Genomic DNA, 26661 nt, shown 5'->3' on the forward strand with positions numbered 1-26661 from the left:
GCCTGTCCATTATATTTACATAGACTGTATAAAAATCTTTAAAGATTCCTGTTTAAAATATAAAGGCATAGAGCTTAGTTGTTAAGCATATAGTATTCTACAGTGTTTATCTGCCTATTCATCATTTAACCACTTAAGTCAGGTGGTCATCATGACCTCCATAACCCTCTTTTTTATTGCTACCATTGATTATAAGATGAGCAAACTGGCCGACAGAAATAGGCATAGTTATAAATAGAAATAGATATATGCTAAGGAACTTACCAGAGATCGTGAAATAAACATATGTGCAACAGAAGTTACTCTATGATCAACTGGAGCCTTGTCATTCTTCATCCGTTGGATTCCGTTCCTGCAATAAACACCAGAGGGATAATGTATGGCACGCCAAAGCTGCCTTCTGCTTATACTTCTTAAACGGTAATTTAGTCATATCAGTTGGTGATGTGCGTTTTTCACATTTCGTGGTGTGCATACTATGTCGTGCAGTAGATACGTCAGTTCCTGATGTGCATTTTACATTTCGTGCGGTAGATAAGTCAGTTGGTGATATACTTCACATTTCGTGAAGTAGATAAATAAGATGGTGATGCGCATTTACAATGCCGTGCAGTAGTTAAATCAATTTCACATTTCGTGATGTGCATTTACATTGTCATGCAGTAGTTACGCCAGTTCGTGATGTGCATTATATATTTCGTGTAGTAAATTAGCTAGTTCGTGATGTGCATTTCACATTTTGAGATGTGTATTTGATATGTCATGCAGTAGAGAAGTCAGTTCATGATGTGCATTCCACATTTCGTGATATGCATTTACTATGTCGTACAGTAGATAAGTCAGTTCGTGAAGTGAATTTCACATTCCGTGCCGTATATTAGCCAGTACGTGATGTCCATTGCACATAATTGTGCAGTAGAGAAGTCAGTTCGTGATGTGAATATTACATTTCGTACAGTTTATGAGCCAGTTCGCAATGTCCAATTCACATTTCGAGATGTGCTTTTTAACATTTTGTGCAGTAAATAAGTCAGTTCGCAATGTACATTTCACGTTTCGTGATGTGCATTTGCTTTATGTCGTCAGTTCATGATGTGATTTTATTTACACTGTTTTGTCTAACTTGTTGAAAATTGGGTAAGTGCGAGGCTGGCATACCCTAAACGCGATTAAACCCCCAGTTTCCTTTTTATAGATTCCTGACCGTTCTAAGGCGATGCCCCAGTTTTCAACTTGTTTTCAGTCCGCCTCATTCTTTGTGTTGTGTATGTTTTCTTGTTTATTGTTAGCGTGTCTTTCCTCTTTTTCTTCACTACCTCCATTACCCCCATCGCCACATCCCATCCCTTTCCCTCGCATTTATACTCCCTTGTATTAGCTGCCACTCCCTTTTTACTATGAGTAAGTTATCGATCCTACCATTATTTTGATCGCCTGGGTAACATTAAATATTGACACCGTTACAGATTGACCCATGGGTCCTTTTTAAACGTTGAGAATTGACCCCGCCAACATTTCAACATTAAAGTTTGATCAAAAGGTCGTTCAAAACTAAAGTTTGATCATCAAGGATCATTTTAACGGGTAATTAAATTTAATTAAACGGGGAATCGCTGTTAGTAGAAAAGAAACCCCCCGGGAAAACCAAAACTGTCGCAAAGTAGTTTTAAATTCCCCTTTTGGGCCCGTTTGACCCCCCGCCCCTTGACCCTATCTAAAAAACCCAATCCGGACAATTTAAAACCAAAAATAAACAACTTTTTCATAGTACTTTATAAAAACCTATATAAAATATATTAAAAAAAATTTTTAAAACATTTCCCCCAAATATTTCCCAAAAATCCTCCCAAAGTGGCAGCAAGGGGCATCGCTGCCAACTTACAAACTTTGGCAAAACTTTGGCAAACCAAAAATTTCCAACCAATCAAAAGCTGCCATTTTCTGCCAATTGGCAGCAATGCACAATGCTGCCAATTTCAAATTTTTGGGCAAACTTTGGCGATTATTTTAGATAAAATGTAAGGGGGTCTACGACCCCCGGAGGAAAAACCCTCGGTTTTGACTTATTTTTTAAAGTAAGATATTTTTAGGGACACATGAAATTTAAAAACTTTAATTAAATTTTATATAACTTTTAATTAAGCTTTTAATTAAACCCTTTAACCCAAAAATCTGCTTCTACCAGGGGATAATTTTCACCCGATAGTAAATCTAAGAACACCTATCAAAAGCATAAATGTTAATTCTTGTGCTGAATCGCATACGGGTGAATATAAAACATTGTTCCTTTTTTTTAGATAAATTTTTTTTTTTTTCTAACAAGATATTAACTTATCATTTCAAAGTCCCATTTTGCCTCACTGTTATATTTACATTATCAAATATATCAAAAAAAACATCATCCTGGGGCCTTTCTTCCGCCACCTAAATAAAAATTGATTTTGGCTTTTAGTCTTTTTAAGGGTTTCATCCGGGGGCTCGCCCCCTTTTAATAAAATTTTAAAATTCTATTTTTAATTCCCCGGTTTTTCCGACTATAAACACACCACTCAAAAGCATATTTAGTACATCTATTTTATATTGTTGGTTTATGCTTATAAATCTTTATAATTAAGATTTTTTCCGGGTCTTATTTAAAATATATTTAAATAGTCAGATCGGCCAATTTTTATATTTGAATGTATCCGGCCCCACGACGGTCAAAATACTTTTCATTTGAGTAATCAAAAGTATGATTATAATGATTAAAAAGAGAAACGCTTCATGTCCACTTCCCTACCCTTTTTTTCTATTTTTCTGTCTTTTTTTTTAATTTTAAAATTTTTATTTCAGCTAAACATCACCGTTTTTGTAGAAACTTCAAACGATAAATTTCAACAACATTTTTTGTTCACAATTTGTTTCTTTTTTTTAAAAGAAAACATTTTTTACTTTTGTAATTTTCTTCAACATTATTTAATTTTCAACATTAGGGGTTATTGCTTTAGTATTAGCAGAAATTTACTTGGTATTACAGTGATTGATTCTCCTTTTTATCGAATTTTAACCAGGCCCAAATCTTTGTTTTTTTTTTAATTTTTTATCTTAAATTTTGATCTTTAAATTAAAATTTAATTGCTTCTTCTTGTTTCTGAATTTCAATACAAGCCAAATCATTGTTATTTTTTAATTTTGATATTAAATTCTTAATATCTTTTTGAATTTTTTTGAAATTTTACAAATTCTGCTATTTAAATTTGACGGTTTGTCAACAATCAACCCAAATTTCGAATTTTTTTTTAAAAAGTCATCTATTTTAAAATTTAAAATTTTTTTTTTAAGGGGTTATCTAATGCGTATCATGACATCACCTCTTTGTGAAGCTGCCTTTTCCATTCAGATTTATTTTTGCAAATTTATTTAAAAATGTATCGAAAAATCGATTTCCCTTTTGCCATTTCAGTTTTTTTTTATTTATTTCTGTTCTGTTTTTCTAACTGATACAATTTGTAACTTTTTCTCACTCAATAACTTGTCTTTTAGTTTTTTCATTTTTTAATATACTATTTTTTAATTCTTGAACTGAGTGAAAAAATTTTAAATTTAACTCGAAATACTTTTTTATGTTTCACTGAAAACAATTTCTCTTCAATTCTTTAATAGAATCATCATAGTTTTTCATTTTCTTCTTCAATTTTACCTTTGTAATTGATAATTAATAATAAAATTCTTTTTAAAATTTTTTTAATTCTAAATATTCTTTTACTTCTTTTCAGTGTTTGTTTTATACTTTTGATGTCTTCAAGTTTATATCTTTTATTACCTTTAAATTTTTTTTATACAAAACCCCGTCTTGGAAGGGGGCACTTTGGGGTTTTTATCGGGTTTTTTCCGGGTTTTATTTCATTACCTCCCATATCTAATGCCTTTTCATTTGTTTAAATTTTTCCTTATTTCGGGAAAATACGTTTCCTTTTCCAACTTTTTGAATTTGCTTTTTAGTGCATAATCACTTAAATCTATCAAATTTAAATTTTTACTTATACTGTCATTGATTAAGGGGTTTAAAAAAAAAACCCCATTAATAATTTTTAAATTTTTTTTACCAAAATTTTTTTCTAAAAATTTCCCTTTGGGGTTTGTCAAAAATAAAAATCTTTTTTTTTTGATTTGTTGCATTAGCAAAAGTTCACATCTATATTTTGTTCACGAAAACCTATATTTTCCTTTTTAAAACCGGGGACTTTAAAAATAAAATAAATGTAACTTTTTTCGAATACTTTTGTGTTTTATAGTAAGACTGACTTAAAAAAAAACAAAACGGGTTTTTTGGCGCCTTGAAAAAATATTTTTTTATTTCATTTGAACTTTTTATCTCACATACAAAATCATAAAATATTACATTTTTTGTTTTCTGATTCAAATTTTCACAAGGTTTAAATTTTGGTTGGGGATCACTAAATTTTCAAGTATTTTTTGGACTAATTTAATCTTTTTGCAAGGGTTTTGGGTTGTTTTAAATCTGGTATTTAGATTGTTCAATTTTTTGGGCAACAAGTAAATTTAAAATCAAAAATATAAAGAGGTTTCGAATATATGCTTTAATGTATTTTTTTTTTCCAGACCAAAATCCAAAATTTTAACTCAAAACATAATCTGGCAAAAAAGGGAAAATTTTTTTAAAAGTTATTGAATTTATCATTTTTGTATCAAATTTGGAATTTCCTTTTATAAATATTACATTTTTAAAATATCTTACATTTCTTACTTTATTTTTACATTATTTTACTTTATCTTTATTATTATATAAAGAAATCAAAATTTAAAATGAAATATAAAAAAAAAAAATAGTGGGACAAAAGATGAAAAATCTTAGAGAAAAATAAGAAGAAAAATAAGAAAACTAAAATCGGATTGTAACTAAAATTTATAACCCAAATTACTGAAAAAAAGAAGTAAAAAAGAACAATTATCAATCAGTTAAAAGCTTTGCCTGGAATAAAACACAATAGCGTTATTAGGTGATGAAATGAAAGAATACAAACATCCCAGGTGACCACGCTTTTCCAAGAACCACCTTTAAAACCATTACCACAACCATTCCGAAAACCAACACGTTATTACCGCCGGAAGATGATAGGGTTTGGAAGAGCTTTCCGAACCAACACGTTTACAACCATTAAAAAAAGGTTATATAAAACTAAAGAATCAAAAAATTTTCCTGAAATTTTTTGGGGACAAGGCCCGAAACCAAAGGGAAAACCTATAGAGATTTAATGCGTTTTGGATAGTAATTTTTTAAAAGAATAAATATTAAAAACCGCTAAAATTTTTACTTTTTACTGCAGATGAATCTGATCCAATAAAATAGATAAAGACTATATTAAAGATAAATAGATATGTTAATACGAATAAAAAAAAATTAAATGGTTCAATAACTAGCAAATAAAAACAAAAAATCCTAAAAAAAGAAAGGAAAAAGAATTAAAACATATCAGATAACTCATAAAGTACAAAAAACGGTTGTATTACTTTTAATTTAACTCCTACATTTAAACAAGATGGACAAAATAAATATCATAACCCATAAAATTTTCACCAAAGGACAATATGGTAATTTAATTAAATAACTTAAATAAACTTTAGGGCCAAAAAATTAATTGTAAGGAAGAAAACGGAAAAAGTCATTAACCTAAAGTTATATGTTTTAATTTGATTTGTTAAAAAAGATAAAACAATAAAAAAAAGCATTAAATTTTCATTAAATAAAAATATTTAAAAAATTTTAACAGAAAATCAGGATTACCTACAATAAAAATCTTTAAATTTAAAAAAGTAATTAGGGAAAAGTTATGATTTTGTCTTTAAAACCAAAAAATTTGGGTTAATGATTGGATTAAATTTTTGTGGTTAAATTTAAATGCGGAAAAAAATAAGAAGAACTAAAAAATAAGGTATTAAAATAATTTTTAACTATTAAAAATAAATTCTTTTTTACCAAACAAATAAAAATTTTTATAAAAAAATTATTTTTTTTGAATTTGATTTTAAATTAAAAAATTTTTTTGATAATTATATAAATGGAACAAAAAAAATTTTAAGTTCTAACAGTTAAAGATAATAAAAATAACCGAGTGATTTACAACAGATTATCGTTCTTAATTTTAGATAAAAAAAAAACTTATGTTGTTGGTTTTGGATAGTTTTAACCTATGACCAACTTTGGCAAATATTGGATGAATATGACAATAAAAAATTTCGTTCAAATGGAAAAGAATGGAAAGTAAAATTTTTAAACAAAGGGTTCTTACAGTTTACACAGAATTATAATTATATTGGGGAAACTTTAATAATAAGGTATTAAAATTTTGATAAACAAAATTGCTCCAAAAGTTGGAATTGATTTAATTTTTAAGATTTTGATTTCAATTACAAAAATTTTTTAAGTTGGTTTTGGGAATACAATTTTTCAAAAATTGTTTGGGATTTGGAAAAAAAAATAGACAAAACGAAGGGGGAACACAACACCAAATATAACTAACTCTGTGGAACAATTATATTCATTGTGACTTATTGAAAATTTCACTTGTTGATGTAATTTTCATGATAATCATGCTTTAAGTACTGAAATTTTTAAACAAACTTATCCTTTACAAAAAAAACCACAAAATTGGATATTCTGAAATTAAAAATAATATAAATTCAATAAATATAAATTACAGAGATTTGTAAAAAATTTTAATTTTAATGAGTTGAAACAATTTTACCAATTTTAAAAGAAATTAATTTAAAACTAAAGTTTAAAAATTTTTATTAAAATTTATTTTAATAAAGTAAAAAAAATTAGACAAAAATAAAGGAATATTTATTTATTAAGATGCTCACACGGAAAAACAAACACGGAACAGGTACTTTGACACTTTAACAAATTGTTTTAAAGTTCACCGCATTTTCAATTAGCACAGCGGGAAAAAAAGTTTTGGGAAACGCAGAAAAGCAACTTAAAGGGGAACAAAAAAGGTTGGAACGAAGTTGGAAAATTTAGCTGCGCTAAAATTGTTAAAAAATTTAAAAAAAACCTGCCCGGCATTGGTAATTTAATTGCTAAGGAATTACAAAAAAGAATAATATTTAAAATATAAGGAGAGGAGATTTTCATATGAAAATAAATAGAATATTTCAACGGGACTTTAGCTCGTGCGGGAACTTCAGCTCAAAAAAACTATTAACAGTTTAAATTTTATAAAAAAAAAAAAAAACTAAAATAAAAACAAAAATAAAAACAGAATAAAAAAAAAAATTATAAAATATAAATTTTTGGAACAAAAAATATTGCGAAAATATGAATAACTCCTATTAAATAATACAGCTTAATATCTGTCCGGGGAAATAAGTTAAACAACAAAAAAACGATATCATTTTACAATAATAAGAATTCTATTTTGAGGGGTTTTAAGGGTTTATTTTAAAGAAATTTTAAAAGAAAATAAGTTTCTAAGGGTAATAATTAGCTATGGAATCAAATTGCTCAAATTAATAATGCAGCTTCTTAATTGATCATTATGGTTAAACAAAATGGAAAAATTGTTAGTTTGTAATAATTTATACAAAGAAAATAAATTAAAGAATCGGGTTGAAATTGCCCTGAGGATTAGCAAATCCTGGAACAAATGGTTATTTTTTTTAGATCACTGCTACGCGCTGCGATGATAATGGGTTTTTTGCTTCTGGGAATTTTAATCCAAGTGGAAAAGGGGTAAATCAAAATTCCATTAAATAATTATTCATTTTTTCGGGGTTTTAAAACAATATTTTACCTCCAATCAAATTAAAATAACACTGAAAGGACAGATGAATAAATTTTAATTTTTAGAGCAAATCGCTGACCGGTGGGGAAATTGTAAAAAAATTTAAATTCTATGGGTTCCCACTTTTTAATTTTTTAATAAATTTGGGTTTGATCAATTACTACGAAAGTTTTTAAAAAAGCAAATGGTCATACCTTGGGAAAAATAGACGCAATAAACTGATACACAACGATAAATCCAACTTTTAGAATAAGGGCGGGTGTAATAAAACCACAACTTTTTTGTTTTTTTTACAAACGCCCTGCAAAGTAATCACAAATACAAACCCAAAAATTTATTAAACTTTTTAAAATTAATGCAGAAATGATGATTAAATCATTTTGATTCTTGTCGTCTTGAATTTAATGTTTTTTTTTTATCCAAAACAAATATAAATAACAAAATATATGATAGAATTAATTATTAAAATAAACAAAATAATAAGACTAGGGGAAGTCTGCTAAATAATAAAATTTTAAATAGTTTTTTTTGGGATTTGTTCATGTTAACTTAAATATAAAAAAAAATAACTACAGAAACCCCAAACCAATTACTTAAAATTTAAAAAGTTAACTGCATTTCCCACTGAAGATACGTTTTTAAAAAATTGTATTAAAAGGGGAAAACAGTTGAAAAAAATTTCCAAAATTGGAAATGAACTGTTATTGTTTAAATAAAAAAAATATAAATAAAAATAAATATAAAGTATAAATGTCATAAAATTAATTTTGAAAAAAAATTTAACCTTTACAGAGGACAAAAGAAAAATTTAGCAAACTTTAAAATAAAATTTCCGCATATTTTTAGATTAAAACATAACAATTACGGGAAACTTCCCTTTATTTTAAAAAAAACAAAATTTAAATAAAATTAAAAAAACTGTTGCAAATAAGAAGGGTTAAAATTTTCAATTTCGAAAAAAAAAATTTTCCATAAAATCAAAAGGGTGGATTTTTAGGACTTGGCTGGTTTGGGGAAAAAAAATTTTTTCCAAGGGCAGCAAAAATAGCCCCAAAAAATATTACCCCTCTAGGCTTTGCGCTTTATCTGGGGTACCTCGGGGTTAGTAAAACTTGGAAAGGGATTATTTCAGTACAAGATAAAAAATATAATATCACCATACTTCACCTAATCAAAAAAAAAATTAGTAGGATCTGAGTGTTTAAAATTTAAAAAACACAAAAAAAAAACAAGACGGGGCTTTTTTTGGGTTGGGGGGCTGCTAGTCTAGGAATACCTTTGATTACTTTTTTTTTTAAGGGGAAAAGGACACAGATTGTTTCCCAGCGGAGCCCTTACAGACGAATTCCTTTGTAAAAAAAAAAAATAAAATTTTAAACAAACCAATATCTAACTTTAAAAAGAAAAATGGTAAAACAATTAAAAATTAAAAACTTTAGGGGTGTATTTATAAAATAATTACTAAAATTAAAAAAAAAAGAGTGTGGAATTATAAAATTTTGGGCACCTGTTGGGCCTGGAACACATTGGTTTTTATTTTAAAAAATATTACTTTGACCATTGGCTTCCCCCACCAAAAAATATTTTAGTATATCCAAATGAAAAAAAAAACAATGTTCAATATCAAAACAAAACAATATGCTTTGTGATATTTTTGTTTATTTTTCATTAAAAGTTACAAAAAAGTACCGTTGTATGATTTATTTTAAAAAAATAAAAAAATTCATAATCAAAAAGGGAAATAACAAACTATATAAAAAATTTTAATAAAAAAGGGCATTTTTTTTAACTGAAAAATTTAAATGGAATTTTAACTGGAAAAATTAATATAATGGGAATTTAATAAAAAAATGAAAAAGAAATAAAATAAAAAACAAATAGAAAGGCAATTAAAAAGAAAACCTCCATTGTTTTTAACTGTTATACTCAAGAACTGATGGGGGATTTTTTTTAATGGAAAACGTAAACTAGTCCTGGTTTAGTTCAAAAAGGAATTTAACAATTAATTTTTAAAGCTTTTTAAATTTTTCTTGTTGAGCAATTAAATTAGATAAAGGAAAGCAAATACAATTAAAAAATAAAGAAAATGTATTCTTCAAAGTTACGATGTAAAAAATAACAAAAAAATTAACTTTTCTATTTTTGCTTAAAAAAATTTAAAAAATGAAGTTATTTTTTAAATTTTTTTAAAAAAACGTTTAAAAATTTTCGTTCTTTTAAGGCTATAATTTTAAAAAAAACTTTAATAAAACTTTAATAAAAAATTTAATTAATTTAAAAAATAAGCTAAAATTTTCAATACCATTATCAAAAAAAATATCTTTTATCATCAAACATAAAAGATGTTTTATTTATAAAATAACGGAAGATTTTGTTTATTAGAAAAAATTTAATTTAAAGGGGGGATTACTTTGGGGTTTAAAAACAAAATACTTTATAATTTTATGAACCCTTTTTTTTCTTAACAAAAATTTTTAATTCCCTTTTCATTTTTTAAAAAAATTTTTTAAAAAAAAAAGAAAAAAAAAAAAAAGAAAAAAACCAAATTATACACCGGAGTCTCTTTAAAAATTTTCCAATTACTTTTTTTTTATTTTCGTAAAAATTTTGAATTTAAGAATCATATTTTCAAATAAACTTTGTCCTTATAAAATCTTTTTTCTTTTGGTTTTTTTTTTCTAACAAAGAACGTGTCAGTAAACAATAATTACAATTTCCTCGACTTTTTTCCCTTTAAAGTAATTATAATGAAAATCATACATTAAATATTTTGATAAATCTAAATGCCATTCCACATAAAGTCTTTTTAAAAACAAACTTTTTTTTATTCTATAATACCCAAAAAGGGTTTGAGTTAAAAATCGTTGACAACAAATGAAGGTTTGGCTATGTTTTAAAAAATTTCATCATGTGTTAATTTTAAAATTAACCCTCTTACGTAAATTTTTTCCCCCGTCTTACCGAACAGAATTTTTATTAACTTAAAAAAGTCCCCTTTTTTTTAAAAGAAATTTTTTTCTTTAGATCTTTCTGAGATTTAAAAACAATTAAATTTTTTAAACCAAAGGGCTTTCATCAAAAGTTTTAAAATTTTATGTATTTTTGTTACTTTTAACCCCAATTGTGTATATAGTTCAAGATTTTTTTTAATGAAATACATAAATTTTTTTTTCATTAAAGTTGGAACCCCAAATTCTTTTCATTACTTTTTCCTATTTCAATTTTTTTTAATATTTCTACTATAATTTTAAAGCCCTTCGTCTGGTATTTTAATTTTTTCAGGGCTAAAGGAAATCATTGTGGGTTTTTTTAAATTTTTTTGGGTATTCAAAATCACATTAACTATAAAGTTTGTTTTAAAAACCTTTTGCAATAATTTTTTAAATGTTTTTCGGGATAAATTTTAAAATTTCCAGAGGTAAAAGGTTTTACAATACCAACCGTAAAGAAAAGGCTCGAGGGGACATAATGTTTTGCTTTTTCTTTTAAATATAATCTTTCATAATTTATTTTTTGCTATCTGTTTGAAATAAATTATCCTCCTCCTCCCTTTTCAAAAAAGTCTATCAAAATCAGTTTAAAATCTAAATTAATTTCCCGTCATTTTTAAAAATTTCATCCCCAACTAACCCCGGGCTACTAAAATAAAAACAAGGTCAATTTTTTAGACTCTAAAAATAATTTTTTAAATTTCAAATACATCACTAAAAGTAAAACATCATTTTAAATATGATCATGATTTCTCCCATTTTTTTAATTTTAAAATTTTTTCCAAACATTTTACATGTTTAAATCGTTGTCAAAATATTATTTTTTTAAAATTTAATAAAACTCTTCTTTTAAAAGGAATTTTTTCTTTAAATTTTTTAAATAATCCATTTAAACAATTGGGTAAACACCTTTTTTCTTTAATAAATTAATGTTTTCACAATCAAAATTTTTGAATAAGTTTTAAATTTTGGAATATTTTTTTCTTGTTATCCAATGATTGAGACATAAATTGGAAGAAAAAATAAAGACCAAGTCAGAAATCATAAAGCATATTCTTTCCATTTGTTAGGAAAAACATTAATTTCTTTTTTAATTTTTCCTATTTTTTGCATAAAAAATGACCGTCAAACCCTTTAAAATTTTGAAAATAACAGGAATTTTATTGTTAGTTTAAAATTTAAATTTAATTCTGAGTGAGCACTTCCTCTAAATTTTTTCCGTTATATGCCCCAATGTCACGGGCAGTTTTTATTTTCCATATTCTTTTTTCACAAAAATGACAAAACTTTTGTTTTTTTAAATTCGGTTGAATCATTTTTAGACATTCTTAGTTCTTTGTAAAATGTTTTTTTAAATTTTCTTACAATTTCCCTTCCTCAAGCATTTTTTCAAAAACTTTTAAACTGCATTAGGGCCTCATAAATCTGGGTTTGGTTTTTGTAAGCGTTATCATAACCAAAAACAAATTTTTTACCCTAACCCCAACTATATGATTTTGAATGGTCAGTAAATGAAATTCAGTTGATGGGAAAGCATTTTAAAAATTTTTTAGTTATTGATTCAAAAACAGCAAAATTAAAAAGGTCGCTAAACCCTTTTTAAAATTTTTAAATTGTACTTTACTTCCCTTTTGGCATTTTTACGCCTTGGTACCTTAATAGCTAAACAATTTGGGAGTTTCTTTAAAATTCTTTCTTTAGTAAAAAACTTAAAAAAGATTTTCAAAAATGTTTTTATTTATCTTTTGGGTTTTTTTAAACATTAATCATTAAAGTCTTTATCCCAAAAAAATGTTGGATTACAGTTTTTTTGAGGGTTTTTCAGTCATCATCATTATTTTTTCATTTATTTTAAAACATTTATTTTTCATTTATTTTTTCATTAGTAATTAGCAACATTCCAGTTTCTTTGTATTGATATTTTTATTTAAATGGATAAATACTATTTTCTTCAATCCAAAAATATTAAAGATATTTCATTTTAAAAATTCTATTTTAGGTATTTTATTTAATGTAACAGGAAAATTTAAATTTCCCGTTAATCAAGATCGTTTATATTTTTTTATATTTTGAAAAAATTTTTAGGATTTTTTTTAAACAGGAAATTTGTAAGCCAAAGACACCACTAAAAAATTCGTTATCATCATTTTTTAATTTTTTAAAATCCTTTCATTGAGTTTAAAAGGGTTTTTGGGAATTTTAAATAACTTGAAGCGCCTGGACAACTAATCATTTTTAAAAGAGCACACGACTCTATTTTCCAGCCACTTCCTTCGAAAACCAATTACCAATTCTATTATTATTTTATCAAAAGCTTGATGAAATTTTTTTTTTTAAATTTATTTGTTAATTTTTTTAAAGCCTTTTTATTGAAAAAAACTGATTTAATATTTATCGTTTTATCCATTTTGCAAAATTATTTTTAAAAAAACATTTATTTTTAACCTTTTAAAGTTTTTAAATTTTAATTTTTAAATTTCAAAAGAGCGTTTATATTAAATAAATTTTATTCTTTGGGGTCTTGTCTAAGAATTTTAATTTCAAATTTCTTAAATATTTTTTTTGTAGATCCCGATTTCCATCTAAAATTTATATTAGAAAAAAAAAATCACAAAGGGAAAAAAAGGGTTTAAAAAAAAAAAAATAAATAAAGTTTTTAAATTATCTTTAAGATGAAATTTAAAAATTAAATTTAAATCTTTTTTTCCCCGGTTTTTTATATTCCATTTAACTTGGTTTTTTCCTTTTCAGACTTGTTATTAACCCTGAAAAAATATTAAAGGGCTTTTGGTGCGCATAAGGGGTTTTATTTGTTTTTCCCCTTTATTAGTGTCCCAAACGGTTGCAAAACTTTTTTTGGATTGTTTTGAAATATTTGGGCTGGGGCAATCACATAATTTTTTATCATTTTCTTTCAGTTAATAACAACCACATCCCATTCAAATAAAGTTTTTTTACGAAGATAAGGGTCTAAACATTTGTAATTTATCATAACGTGATTTTTTTATTCATCGCTAACTATTTGATTAAGTTTTGATTTTAAAAATTTTTTCTTTTAAAAAATTTCTTATATGAATTTTTATCTGTTCATTATTTTTCCTAAATCTAGAATTTTGCATAACATTCTTCTACCTTTCATTAAACCCTCTAAATAATAACTTTTAGAAAAAAATTTAAAAAAAACACGAAAATTTTTAAAAGAGCCCTTTTTTCTTTTTTACTTTTATACCGTTTAATTTAAATTTCCCCATACTTCAAGGGGTTGAAAATTTTTTTTTTTTTTTCATTTCTAATAGTATTGGAAAAAAAATCCGAATAACTTTTTCTCTTTTTCTTTATTTACTTTTCCAATCCGTCTTTTTTTATAATTGTTTTATTTTGTGGTGATGTGATTTTTAAAAAAAAAATTTTTTGTCGTCAAGTTTTAGTCTGTTAGTAAATATGGAATTACTGTGGAAAAAGCGCCGCAACTCACAAATAAGGAATAGCTGGAAAATACTAAACAGCTGAGCAACCCAAAAAACCTGCTTAAAAATAAACCCCCTATTACTCCCCACAAAATTTATAACTTTTTCTGTAAGCGCAGCTAGTTTATTAAGTGAATAATTAAATCTATTGTTTCTATTCCATTTTTATTAAAAAAATTTTTATTACTCATTTTATATAATTAAACTTTTTATTTCTAAATTAAATTTTTTCAAGATCGCTAAAGGGACCCAACTATTAAATTTTTCTTGTAAACCCTTTCCATTTTCTAAAGCTGTTTTTTCTTTTAATCCGTCTAATAACTTTTTCTATTTAAAAACTTCTTTGTATAGGTAAAAGTTCTTGTTCAAAAAAAACCTTGATTATTTCATCATTTAAATCTTTAAAAATTTTTTTTCTGGGGTTTGTTTATTAAATTTTTTAAATTATAAATATTCCTCGCCAGTTTGGGTTACCTTTTTCAAAATTTTTTTTTGCTTAACGAAAATCGATCCCAATTTTAAATTTGCTTTGCTCTTTTTAAACTTTAAATCCCCTATAAAAATTTAAAATAAACAGTACCTTTTTAAGTTTTACACTTCGGGTTTGGGGTCATTTTATACTAAATTTTTGTTTGTTATATTTTTCAACCATTTCCGCAAATTACAAAAATATAAGTATTTTTTGCTGTAAAAATTTCCCCATTATTCTTTTTTTAAAATTCTATTAAATCTTTCTATTTCTACAGCCTTTCCTTTATAAATGTATGAACATATTTAAACTATTTTTTTCAAAAAGATTCAAACTTTTTATTTTAAAAACCCCTTCCCCCAAATTTTTGGGGCCGGTCCGGGGGGCTTTTTTTTCCCGGGTTTTCTTTTTTTTAAACTTCGCAATTCTCCTTTTATTTTTTTTGGAATAACCAAACATATTTTCTAAAAAATCAATAAAGGTTTTCGTACTTTTACCCTTTTTTAATTTTTTGAAAAAGCTGCATGAAAAAAAAGGGAAAGTATATCAAAAATTTTAAATATCCGTTTTAAATTTCTTTTAAGGTTTGTGTAACTTTGTAAATTATTGTAGTTAATTTGGGGGATTTTTTTCCCTTTTTTGATTTTGGTGAGACCCAAATGGGATTTTTTTTGGGGGGTTTTAAATAAAAGTTTTGCAACTGTTCTAAAGTTTTGAAAGTTTTAAAATTGGGGAAAGTTTGGGGGCACATTATTTTTTTAATAGAAGCAAAATAAGGATTAAATGTGTTTTGTTAAGAGGGGTTTTTTGGGGTTTTGGGAAATTTTTTTTGGAAGTGTTAAATTTTTGGGGGAATAAAGGAAATTGTTTGGAATAAAATTTAGATTTAAAAATTTGATTTATTTTTTACAAAATGAAAAAAATTTATTTTTTTGTTTTTTTTAAATAAAGGGAAATTTTTTGTAAATTCTTTTCCCAAAAAATATATTTATTTTTAAACCACTTTCAAAAGTTTTAAAAATATTTAAAGACAATAAGACTTACTAATTAAAAAAAAAGATCAAAGACCAGAGGTTTGCCCCCCGGGGGCGTAACCCCCCTTACATTTTTTCAAAAAAATAATCTGCCAAAGTTTTGCCAAAAGTTTGTCAAGTTGGGAGACATTGTCGCATTGCGCCACTTGGGAAAAAAAGGCAAATTTGAGGGAATTGTTTTGCCCAAAGTTTGCCAAAAATTTGTCAATTTTGGGACGACTGCCACATTTCGCCCCTGGGAGTTTGGCAAAAATTTGGGGAATGTTAAAATATCTTTAATCATATTTTTTCTAAGGTTTTTAAAAGTACATGAAAAGTTTTTTTTTTTTTGGTTTAAATTGCCGCATTGGGGGTTTTTTGAATAGGGGCAAAGGGGCGGGGGGCAAAATCGGCCCAAAAGCGGGAATTCTAATACACTTTGCAAGCTAGCTGGGTAGCATTTTAAAAATAATTTACAAGGGCCCACCCCCGGGTCAAACGACAACTTCCCAAGGCAGGCGGAAACAACTGTACTTGGCAGGGAACTGTTAACAAAGTTTTCCCCAAGAAATTTTGATAGGTGGCTGGTGTGGTTGGGCTTCATAGGGACATCGAGCTTCCACCAAGTATATCTTTATCGAACAAACAAGATATTTATAGGGTATCTCTGTAAATTTTAGGAATCTCTTTTAAAAATAACAAAGGCCACTTTCAAAAACTATTTTTTCTTTTTAGATACTTACTTCAAATGAATGCAAATTTCACTTAACTTAATGTACAAAGCTTGTATATAGAAATACATTCATACTTATATGTCATGCAGTAATAGTTGATTGTTGGACAACATCCGGTACACATTACATTGTTTTTATATGTACATGTGTACACTATGTTAATGGATAGTACTGTTAAAGGCTCATAATGCCTTCGTTTAAGATGTGGCTGCAACATTTTCCGTTATGAATATAAAGTATATTAATTAATTTTTAAACCTATTTCCAGTAATTGTTTTCTCTAACACTTGTCAAAGATTTGAAATTGATGAATATAGTAGAAAGCTTTATTGAATCTATTGTTTACCTCCCTTGATGGCTCTAACTGTAAAAGTTCATGTGCAGTATTAAAAATAGAGCTTTTATAACCATGTAAGTATGCATACCATCTATTTGGACAGCCGTGTCAACTGTTTTTAACATAAAATTTAAAGCCTTAAATTACTTTAATACACATACACTTGTTGTTTTTTTATGTTTACATAAAACATACAAAGCAGTTGTTCATGTTTTAAAACATGACATTTGGATCTAATATACGTTTTACACAGGAGATGTATTTTTACGTTACAAAAGATATATCTTTATGTTAAAGTGTGGAAACGTCCTAATGCCAGGTTTGAAATATTTTATCTCATAATTAGGAGTTACCAAGTCCTAATTACGAGATAGTAGACTTAATAACTTCTAATTATGCGTATTTTTTTTACAATATCATAATTTTTCTAACCTTTTAAGAGTTTTATTTTTTGTATAATATCAAACTAAATGCACCAACTATTCTTGTAAATACTTATTATATGTGACTTTATGAATGTGTATAATCTACTGTTTTAAATTCGTTTATAGAATATACAGATATGGCTTTCAGATATCAAGTCTCCTTAACTTCTGTTTAGAATGACCACATGTTTTAATAGCTTCATGGATGAGACTTAGATAAACTTAAAATCCACCTGGCACTAGGATGCTTCCATATTAAAGCGACAGCTTTCTTGTGTAATAGGTATCTATTTTGCCATAAAAAAAATGTGTGACTGGCAGAAGTGGTAAAAAAGACCAATTGAAAGACGCCTGTTTGTTAACAACAAAATATTTTTTGGCGTGTAAAAAAGCGTGTTTGAAAATACACCGGCGGCTTTGATGCTGTGTTCCTTTGACTGAGCTAATTAAAGTTTGAACTACATAAAAGGTGCCGCACAGAAAGATCAAAGACGCCGACGCCGTGTAGGAAGCGACGATCTTTTAACCAAAAACGAGCGCCAAAGTGAAAAAGTTTTACGTTCACATTAGCACTTTGGTCTACAAGCACAACGATGGGTCTAAATGAAATAAAGAAATATATACTAGTACTGAAGAAAGAATCAACACCGATTGCACGCAAAACCTCAACCAGACTTTTTAAGTCGAACAAGGGCCATAATTTGAATTATATTCTAGCAAGAGTTGTCTAACTTAATTATTTAAATAGGGTTGATCACTTGGAAGACTCGTGTGATATTTCAATCCAACCAAGTGGTTACTGAGATCCGGCCTTAATAGTAACTTGCACGCAAAACCATAACCAAGGTGTGACGCAGACGGCGACGCCGACGTCAGGCCAAGTAGGATAGCTTTCTTTATTCTTCGAACAGTCGAGCTAGAAATAATGTATGACTGTGTGAGTATAGCAGTTCGATTTTCTTTCAACTGGTTGTTTTTAATTCATAAAATGTATCTTCATACGACACTAGTAATGGATGAGCTGAAGGGCCTCAAATTTAGATACTTCACTGATTACAATAACAGGATTGTAACAGTAAACGATGCTCAATCGTATATGACATTCTTTTTTCAAAGTGTAGGTTTACACATAATTGTATCACTTGTAATCAGACAAAAAGAAAGTATTTATTTTAGTTTTTAACGGGAGAAATTGCCTAGTGTATTTACTAAATACATATAGGAAAATGATTTCTCTCAGTTAAGTTTTCATCTTTTGGTGAGCATTTTTGCAAAATATTTGGAAAATAATTCTCTAGTTCACCATAGTTAAGACAAATGAAACATAAAATGGCTTCTTCAGAATTTTTCCAATCTTGAAAAAATATCCGATTGGGCACCTTTAATCCCCATGCTTTTCCCATGCAATGACCATACATTCCTTTCTGCGGAGAGCAGGGCACTTTACATCTTTAAGCGGTGAAAAGGCTTGTGATTAAAAGTCGGCGACCTTCAAGGGGGGAATCGCACTGAACCTTACCTAAACAACAAAGATGGCGACACTACACGAAAATGTTAGGTTTTCCTAATATTGTGCCTTTCAAGACATGCTGGAGAAAATCACCTAGATATAAACCTGCTACACATTTTGGAACATACCAGTTATTGTTCATAAGCAAACGCTGTTGAAGTTTTCCTGGAATGCACCGAACCTTACCCTACGATTTTATTTACATTTAGTTTGTTTTAAATGATAACATTTATCAAAAGGGAAATATCTCAAAAGATTCCGGAATCGATATATTCTCTCACTAATCCCGTTCTCATGGTGTTAGACAAATAGGACTATCAAACGTAAACTTCGCAAAAGAATGACTGTCGCTGATTGCAATATGATACTAAAACACTCTGGTAGACAGGCTATGTATATCCGTACACATCTATTTTACGAAGCTGCATCTTTGGTTAAAAGCTATACGCAACATTTTCTTAGACCTCGTATTGTTTCTGAATACGATCATAAACACAACTTTCTAGAATTATCTTTCATAGATAAAGGAATCGAGTTTATTGATTTACCTAGTCATTTTAGAGACCAATCTGTAGTTAACTCAATTCCTAAATATATCAAGAATTCGAAAACACTATTATCTGTTACAAATATGAAAAAGTTAGAAACGTTATATTTAATTACAATAAAATTGTCTCTAATTTATACATAGAACTTAATGTCCCAGACAATTGTAACTGTAAAGAATCTAAATACTGTTTCCAACCAGTCGGCCATATCATAACGGGTAATCTTAAGATATCTAATGATAGAAGAATCAGAAATATTTTCTCCACAGGTCCAAAATATAGAATTCCTTCATCTATTAACTTTGAAAAATGTCTCTCATAAATAACTTAGTCTGTTGATGACTATTCTAAAAAATGGTAACGGAAAGAAAATGCAGACCCGAGCGCTCTTACTGAATGGAAACGGAACATTTTTAAAATCATAAAAACTAAATTTCATGAATCAAACCCTTACTTATTACTACCTGAACCAAAGTTTTTACTTCGAAATTTAAAGAAAGTTACGAACGACTTTTGTTTTAACTCCTGCAGACAAAGCTTTAATTATTATTATTATCATTATTATTATATGACGCATTTACTTATTAGTTATCGCAACAACATGATAATAATACTGTAAAAAAGTCATGTAGATCAATGTATACATTTTCATGTTGCACTAGACGGCAATCAGAAGAAACTCTCTACTCTTTATTGGATCCCTAAACTACATAAAACTCCATATAAAGCTCGATTCATTGCAAATTCAACCTTAAACACTACAAAAAAATATTTCTCTACTTTTGACTTCTTGTCTTACTGCAATAAAAGACCACGTACAGAAGTACTGCTTCACTGAATATGAGAACTCGTCATAATCTGTTTTGGTCCTTCAAGAACTCTGGAGATGTTATTAAAAAGCTAATAAACCAGCAATTGAAATGTTCGACTATAAGTACTTATGACTTTTCTACTCTTTATTCTAATTAACCACATAATTTTATTAAAGACAAATTGGTAACTTTAATTGAGGACGCATTTGCAAGAGAAAACGTTAATTATCTGGCATGCAATGAAACTAGAACATTCTTTTCTAACATACACCCTATGGAGTTGTGATCAGACTTTTGCCTGAGAGAATGCTACATTTCTCGCTTGAAATTTTGATAAAGCTTTTTTTACAATATTATTAAGCATTATACAATGTGGACCTGTGACGAAGTTTGTAAAGCCCTTTCCTTCCTTTTTATTGAAAAACATTTACATCAGGTTTGGGAATGCAGTTTTTAGACAAGTTGTTGGTATTCCCATGGGAACAAATTGTGCACCCCTTGTCGCAGATTTGTTTTTATATTGTTATGAAAGAGTCTTTATGTTGAGCCTTTCTCCAGATACGCAGGCAGATATTATAACTGCATTTTAATAATACATCACGCTATCTGGATGATATTCTTAATATGGATAATCCGTTTTTTGGTCATTTCGTGGGTACTATTTATCCTAGGGAGCTTCAGTTAATTAAAACTAACAATTCGGATAATGATGCTTCATTTTTAGATTTGCATCTCTCTATTTATGACAATATTATACATACCAAAATTTATGACAAGAGGGATGATTGTAATTTTAGTATTGTAAATTTTTCCCATTTGAATGGGGATGTACCTCAGGCTACATCTTATGGGGTATATATTTCTCAAGTAAACTTCTTCAGCAAGGCTACCGTTATTACAAATTGCGTAAATATTTTGCTAAATTTTACTATCGCAATTCTGATTTAGTTTTAAAATTCAATAGTAATTTAAAGACACTTCAGCGAGAAGGTATTTCTAAACCCGTTTTTTATGGGGATGTGGTTTACAAACTACGTAAGATATTGGGTCATGGTAATTTTCCAAATGTATTTGGTAAAATTATAAAACGTTTTATTAAAAGAGGTTACGACCCAACTGTTTTGAGACATACCGCATGTTTAGTGTTCAACACGTTTACAGTTGGACATCACGCTTCCCTCTTTGATTGTGTCTGACGGAAGAAGGGGAGGACTCTATGATAAGCAGTTTATAAATCCTACCAGGACTGAACTGTTTTGATATTTGTCTTCTGGCCTGTTTCGTCGGGCCCTTAAGGGTGTTTCTCTTGTTGCTCTGTCTTCTGAAAAGGCATTGAGTACATACGTTTTTTGGTTCTTAAGGTTTACTTTTTACATATTTATACACGAGCATTTTTGTGTTTTACATGACATGCCTTTTTGTTTCCATTACGTGTGTAAGAGATTCACCTGGAGGGGATTACTTTTATTTACACTGTCCCGTGTCTTTGGAACATAGTGGGGGTAAGAGTGAAGTTGGGTGCGCACCATAAACCGGTTTAAGTTCCTCAGTGGTGTTTTTGCCACTGACCGTTCCAAGGCGGTGCCCCACTGTGTTCCTTTGTTTGTTCGTTTTGTCCTAATGTGTTGGCTGTGTGTGTGTGTGTGTGTGTGTGTGTGTGGTGCACGCGTCTGCGTGCTGTGGGTTTGTTTTGAGGAGGCCGCGTGTTTGGTACGTGGCATTTCCTGTTTGATATTTGTCTTTGTTTTTTTTTGTAAAGCTCTAAGGTTTCTATTTGATAACATATTTATAAAATTTGGCAATAACACTTACAGACACGTAATTGGTATCCCGATGGGAACTAACTGCGCCCCACTCATTGCTGATTTATTCTGGTACTGTTATGAACAAGATTTCATGCTTAATTTATCCACTTTGACACAATTTGAAATTATAGAAGCTTTTAATGGAACCTCGAGGTATTTTGATGATACTTTAAATATGGACAACCTATGTTTTTCAGAAATGGTGAAACACATTTACCCAAAAGAGTCACAGCTTAACAAGGCTAATACATCAGATTTAGAAGCGTCATTTTTGGATTTAAATTTAACAATTGTGAATAATAATCTAGAAACGAAAATATATGATAAGAGACGATTTTAATTTTGAAATTGTCAATTTCCCCCACCTTGATGGAGATGTCCCTCGAGCAACATCATATGGTGTCTATATTTCAAAACTTATTCGTTTTGCAAGAGCTTGCACAAAGTTAAAGGATTTTAATGATAGAAATCTTCATATCACCAAAAACTTATTACAACAAGCTTTCAGTATATTTTACTACAGATCGTCCAAACTGTCAACGAAATATAAAACTAACCTTAAAACACTTTTAAAACTTGGTCATTCACACCCGAATACTATCGAGATGTAGTTTATAAAATTGGGAAAATTAAAATACGAGGGGCGTTCAATATGTAATGTTAACCTGTATGTAGTTCCGTAACCGCTGGTTATTTTTAGATGCGGTTTTCGGAACATTATAGAGCTATTTATTGGTAGCACAATGCTATAGAAATTATAAGAATTGGTAGATTCAAAGTAAAAATGTAATCATTTGAGTTAGGTGACTTGGGTATACTAGCAAGTTTTATTGAGATTGTAATAAGCAATTCCTTCATTCTACTATTCAACAACTAGAACTATAATTCAATTTTCAGTTTAAACAGAAAAAGATCATGATCTTCACGAAAACATATAAAAACTAGAATAAAAATGTTTATAACAGTTTCAAATTGAGTGCGTATAGTTTTACTAAAAATATGATAAGGTGAGTACAATAAGCCTCTTCAAATTGTCAGCGCGATAATCATCGTTTAAAAAAATATTGTATTTTAAGTTGATACTAGTATCTTAATTCTCAATTGCGAAACTAGTTCTTACAACTTTGATTAATTGCTCTCAACACTCATTCCAGATATTTAGTTATGTTGTAAAATTAAAAATGCAATAGATAGTTTAAAAAAAACGCAAACGCATCACAAACTGCTGTACCTCATAGAAAAATGATAGAAATTTGTAATTTTACAAGTTATTCCATTTTTCTGAAACACTGGATGCCCAGGACAAACCTAAATTATAATTATGGTCCAGTTTACCTGAATACACCTCACTATAATGATTATTACTTTGAATCTGCCGATTTTTATAATTTATATTGCATTGTGTTCCCAATAAATTGCTCTATAAAGTGCCGAAAACCGCTTCTAAAATTAACACAGCAGACGTTTCTCGAGCTCCTTCAGGATAAGCAACGTCGTTGACGTCGTAAGGACCCTATTGGAAATAAACCGCAAGGCTTTTAAGTACAGGTTATCCTGTGTTTTTATATATGTCATAATTGTGCACTAGTCACCAATAATGTCTGTGATATCCAATTTGTGTTAATATATTATGTGCTGTATAATTTCAATGTATGTGATAATTGTGTCAATGTGATGTATATATTTACACGAATAAATCTGTCTATCTATCTATCTATCTATCTATCTATTTAACAGATCACGACGCGGGCCGGCAGCGCTGTAGTATGCGTCTTCAAGTCGCTGTCACTTGATGTAGGATAGACAGACATGTTTGATATTTACAGACTTAGTAGAGGATAGAACGACGTTTCTATTGTCTTTTTATTAATGCATGTCTTATACTTTTATAGATATAGAGGCAGTCTGCGTAATTATTGATCACCCCTCGTACTACTATATTGTCATACTTGAACATGTGCAGTTGTGTGTTTGTTATTAGAGTGTTATACTGACAGTATCAATCAGCTTAAATCATTGCTAATATACATTGTATATAACAATAAAAAAATTCTGATTAGGCAATTCAGAACTTTATATAATAATATTCTTTCAAATTGATTAAAATGTGTTACATACTTCTTCGATTTAGAAATTAAATTTCTTAAATAGAGCAATAATAATGATAATAATGAAGTACATATGCAATGAAACACAATTTCTTTAACAACAAGTGTGCTGTTATTGTGTGAGAATACAGGAATCTTAGTAATTTTGTATGCCATATTCAAAACTAATTTAAACAAGTTCCCATACAAGCAAACACAAATATATCTAAAATTAAAAATGTATTTCAAATAAACATATTACAATACACTTTTAACGCAATAATCACTACGATTTCAATTCACCAATATGGCTGCAGGTTTGCTAAGTCCAAAAAACTTAGGAAAATGATTTCAGCAATTTGACAGAAAGTTGGAAGCAATTTTCTAACAAAATATCTTTTTCAAAAAAGCATTGTCTAAAAGATCAGAAATGTATATACAGAATAAAGTTTATAAATTTTGGCATTTTTTATTAAAAGTAGAAATAAAATCTTAAACTTGGACAAAGTCGCAATTCTACTTTTTATCCTTATATATTACATGTATATATGAGCGACAGTAAGGAAATTGAAAGTTAAAAGGAAGCAATTCCCTCTTTAAATATTTTCATATTTTTTTTACAGAAATGTTGATTTGGATTATAGGTTATAGAATTATGACAAATGAATAATTATTAGTGTTTTAAACGTTTAAAAATTCTTTCCCTATACGATTCACAGCTGTTTTGCAAGCGAGTGCGCTTCTCTATCACCGTAATCACGGTATGACAGGTGTTAACAAGGGAGACACTTTCATCGATAAATCGGAGCAATGTACGCAAAAGTCCGGTATGTCAAGATATTTGAAAAGGTGTTTTCTATATTTCACTTTGAAGCCCACAGATGGGTAACCGTTAGAACCAACTTCAAGCCAAGAAGTTATTTTTTCTAGTCTTAGCCCTGGTGTCGCCTTAAACCGTCGGCAATGGTCTCCGAAATAGCAGAGGTAAATAGGTTCGACCCTTTCTATGACATTGTTCACAGAATTTAATCTATTTTGACATAATGACATTGTTTGACGTATGTATATTTTACATGCATAAATTCCTACATGAGTTAAGACAAGAAATTTTTATTTGAATTTGAAACAATACACTAGCTGGTTACTTTAGCAGATAGCAAAGCCACTCAAAAACATTAGTATACAGTACGGTTCCGGCATTCTCCCAAGACCCTTGCCCCTCCCCTCTCCACCACCGTTGGGTGTTAGATTACGGCCGACATGTACAAGTGCGTATTGAAGGCATAGCTTGTAGTACCGCTTTAAATATACTTTTCACATATATTTTTCCTCGTGAGTCTTAAAATAACATTATCAATATATATATTTTTTTCTTATAAGGAATTAGTTTTTGTTTCGCTTTTTGTCTCAGTTCCCTTACTTCATCGACATTTTTGACGGTTCACCTTGTCAGAAATTATATAACATCGTTTTAAGCAAGCGAGGAACGATGCGCCACGCAGTCGCTGTATTAGTCACAATTACTTTATTTACAACCTGTAATTTAACTATTTACCAAACAAAAACGTAATGTTGTCGCATCTATCAATTAAAAACTATTGAGGAAAATGGGGCGGAGTGACACTACAAGTGACGTCTGACTACCCCCAGCACAACAAAATTCACTTTGACAAAAACAAAACGTATTACAAACCCTTTGCAGCCGTTGTAGACCGAAAGCTTTACTTAAAGGGCCATCACCAAGTGTCTCTAAGTTCCCTGAAGGTTCCGTTTCTAAATTGTAAAAGAAAAAGTATCTTTAAAAGCGTGTACGTGTAATGCAAAAAAAAGTCATGTCTTGAGATATGTTTACAAGTTAAATTAATTATACTTACCACAGGAACGGCAGTACATGTCCTCGGGTTTAGTACTCAAATAACATTATACGTTTCAATAAAGGTATATGGAGTCAAATTTCATAACATTAAGTTAAATAATTAAGCATATAATAACACGTTCATAAACACTTATCAAACTAAACTATATTCTAAACTATATTTTGATAAAGGCCTTAAGGCCGAAACGTTAATAAAACTGAATGAGAACTATAGAGTTTTTAAACCATATTCATTTATGAATGGTGAATTTATTTAATTTCATATTGTTATTAATGTTTACCTTCAGCTTTCCCGATCACCAACAAAGCAATACATATGAGAATAAGTTTCATGTTGGAGCTAAATGACAACATTATTACTTTTGCAACTTTTTATACAAGTCCCGTACATTTACGTCACGATGTCAAATGACAGGCGCGTATCTGATTATGGCATTTAAAACAATCTTCACGCAAACGAACATACGCAATAAGATGATAAACAGAGACGAAAAGGGCAGCCACAAAATAGTATATACGAGTAAGCTTAATGCTTTGAAGAGACGCTTAATGCTTTGAAAAGAATGGGGGTGGGGGAGGGGGAGTAGCGAGTAGGAGTTTGAAGAGGAAGGAAGAGCCATATGCATTCATTATTTAGATAAACGTCTCTTGATTTATGCCAGAATGTTCAAAATTTAGAAATAAGAAGTAAAGATATTTTCGATTCCAGTATTCATTTCTAAAACTCTATTGCAACGTGTAGAGTGTTAGTCACGCCACATAATTGGTTGTAATGTAAATAACATTTTTTTCCATACTCAT

The 26661-nt window shown here is 28.7% G+C and overlaps 1 long non-coding RNA gene across 1 annotated transcript; it reads right to left on the minus strand.

Annotated features, from left to right (window-relative positions):
- Window positions 1-276: 276 nt before the first annotated feature.
- Window positions 277-26245, minus strand: LOC123555317 (uncharacterized). Its single transcript, XR_006687232.2, has 3 exons — window positions 26142-26245; window positions 25678-25757; window positions 277-352 (listed from the first exon to the last, which is right to left on the minus strand). It is a non-coding gene; the product is annotated as an uncharacterized LOC123555317 (long non-coding RNA).
- Window positions 26246-26661: the final 416 nt, after the last annotated feature.

This window comes from Mercenaria mercenaria, chromosome 15, assembly GCF_021730395.1.
Source record: "Mercenaria mercenaria strain notata chromosome 15, MADL_Memer_1, whole genome shotgun sequence".
Classification (NCBI taxonomy): domain Eukaryota; kingdom Metazoa; phylum Mollusca; class Bivalvia; order Venerida; family Veneridae; genus Mercenaria; species Mercenaria mercenaria.